General features: G+C 36.1%; 1 pseudogene; it reads left to right on the top strand.

The window, feature by feature from the left end:
- The first annotated feature begins 538 nt into the window (after positions 1 to 538).
- On the top strand, positions 539 to 2,087 carry LOC145630693 (pentatricopeptide repeat-containing protein At1g77405 pseudogene; annotated as a pseudogene).
- The last annotated feature ends 334 nt before the right edge of the window (positions 2,088 to 2,421 follow it).

Raw genomic sequence — 2,421 nt, 5'->3', positions numbered from 1 at the left:
TTTACAATTCTACTTTTAGTAAATAAAATTAGCTATCTCCTAATTAGCTACCATATGGACAGTTGTATTACCCGTTTGTCAAATATGAGCACAATTAAAAGCATTAAAATCACAAGATATCCTCGAAATTTCATCGATTAATATAAAAATAAGTGTCACTCCAAATTGATTTATTTTAATTATTTTAACCACACTACTTGCGTCACTTTCGTGAACTACTAGATATCCCAAACTCATTCCTAAAACCATTCATATTTTTATGAGCAATAGCACTATATTTTTTTATTTTACAAATATTAAGTAAGTATTAATCCATGAGTAGAAAATTCAATAACATAATTATATTAAAATTCAATAACAATCTAGACATATAAACAAAATAGTTAAAAATGGTTAAAAGTGTTTTTTTCCTAATCATAAAATAAAATAAAAAGGAAAGAGTATAAAACGTCCAAATGATACAACTATACAACCACATATAAACAAACTTAGATGTCCGTTAAAAAAAAAAAAAAAAAAAAAAAAAAAAAAAAAAAAGATGTAAATCATGTAATGTACTCTTTCCAATCCAAACAAACATGCTAGCTTCAAAACCTCAACTTTACCACCGCCGTTCTCAGGTGGTTAAGCAAGTCCTTGCCGTAATGATAAGGGATGGTCCGTTCGATGCCGCCCCCTCACCTCCATATTCATGGACCACTCAAACTATTTCGGACATCCTCCGCTCCATACCCATTTTCTTCTTCACGCCAACACGCTCTATTGGCCGTCAACCCAATCTTTCCCGCCACCGCGCTCCTCTCAAGCAGCGTGATCTCCGCCAGGAATCCTTAAAATATCAAAGCAATTTCCTAATTCTTGGACCTGCAGCCTATCGAGATTTAACCCGGGTTGATCACGTGGTCTCAAAAGCGACCGAGTTTTTCTACTGGGTCGAATCCCACGCCGGGTTCACCCACAACGAGATTACCGTCAGAGAGATGGCAATTGTGTTGGCTAAGGCTAATAAATTGAGTCAACTGTGGAATTTTCTAAGGGAAATGAGTAGGAAAGTAGATTGTGAGCTAGTGACCACCACGTCTATCACCTGTTTGATAAAATGCTTAGGTGAAGAAGGGCTTGTAAATGAAGCAATGCAGGCTTTCTATAGAATGAAACAGTTTCACTGTAAACCTGATGTTTATGCTTATAATACTGTCATTTTGGCTCTTTGTAGAGTTGGGTTCTTTGTGAAAGCTAAGAGTTTGCTGCAGCAAATGGAGCTACCTGGGTTTCGTTGCCCGCCTGATACGTACACCTACACAATTTTGATAAGCTCTTACTGCAAGTATGCCCTGCAGACCGGGTGTAGGAAGGCCATTAGGCGGAGGTTGTGGGAAGCGAATCATCTCTTTCGTCTAATGTTGTTTAAGGGTTTTGTTCCTGATATTGTCACTTACAATAGCTTAATTGATGGGTGTTGTAAGACTAATAGGATTGAAAGAGCTCTTGAGCTCTTGGAAGATATGACTAAGAGGGGTTGTTTACCAAATCGAGTTACGTATGACTCTTTTATTAGGTACTATAGTGCTGTGAACGAGATCAATAAGGCTATTGAGATGTTGCGAAGAATGCAAGAGCTGAATCATGGAACTCCCACGACTAGCTCTTACACACCTATCATTCATGCTTTTTGTGAAGTCGAGAGGGCGTCTGAGGCTTGGGAATTTCTTGTGGAGCTGGTGGATGGAGGTTTGATTCCGAGGGAATACACTTACAAGCTGGTTCTTGATGCCTTACACTGCAATGGAAACACAAATAAGCTCAATGAAGAAACATGTAGAATAATTGAGGATGGTATAATAGTTAGATATAAGCAAAGAATGAAGGATAAACCTTTTATGAATCGAAAAGGTTCTATGCTTGTAATTGAGGAGCATTAATTCGAATTAGTTCAATTTTGACAAAAGTATTTCCTTTGCCAAATTCACACTAGTTTTCTATTCCTTTTATGCTAAGACTATACTCCTTCCGTACCCTTTTGATAGTCCCTTATGGACAAAATTTAGTCCCAAAATGTTCACCCCATTTGCTTTTTCCAACAATTATTAATATTAATTTTTTACCCAAATTCCCTCCAATTTGCAATAATATTTGTGCAAATTTAAATTTCCCATGCAAATTTTCTTTTTTCATGCACTTTTATTACTTTCTCTCTCTACTTTTTTACATACCCAATGTCAATATACTTTTTCAATGTACTTTTACTATTGTTATTTGTGTTTATTAATTCCCGTGAAAAAAACCCATAAGAGACTATCAAAAAGGGACAGAGGGAGTATATTGGTATCATCTCCACGCTTCTTCAACAGCTTACCAAAATCCTTATCTTAACCGTGCAATTTCTTTAAAAGCTTACATAAAAAAAATAGAAGGTCGAAG

The sequence above is a fragment of the Chenopodium album genome, chromosome 5, assembly GCF_948465745.1.
Source record: "Chenopodium album chromosome 5, dcCheAlbu1.1, whole genome shotgun sequence".
In the NCBI taxonomy this organism is placed as follows: domain Eukaryota; kingdom Viridiplantae; phylum Streptophyta; class Magnoliopsida; order Caryophyllales; family Amaranthaceae; genus Chenopodium; species Chenopodium album.
Note: the sequence above shows the minus strand (reverse complement) of the source record. Positions and strands in the feature narration are given on the sequence as shown.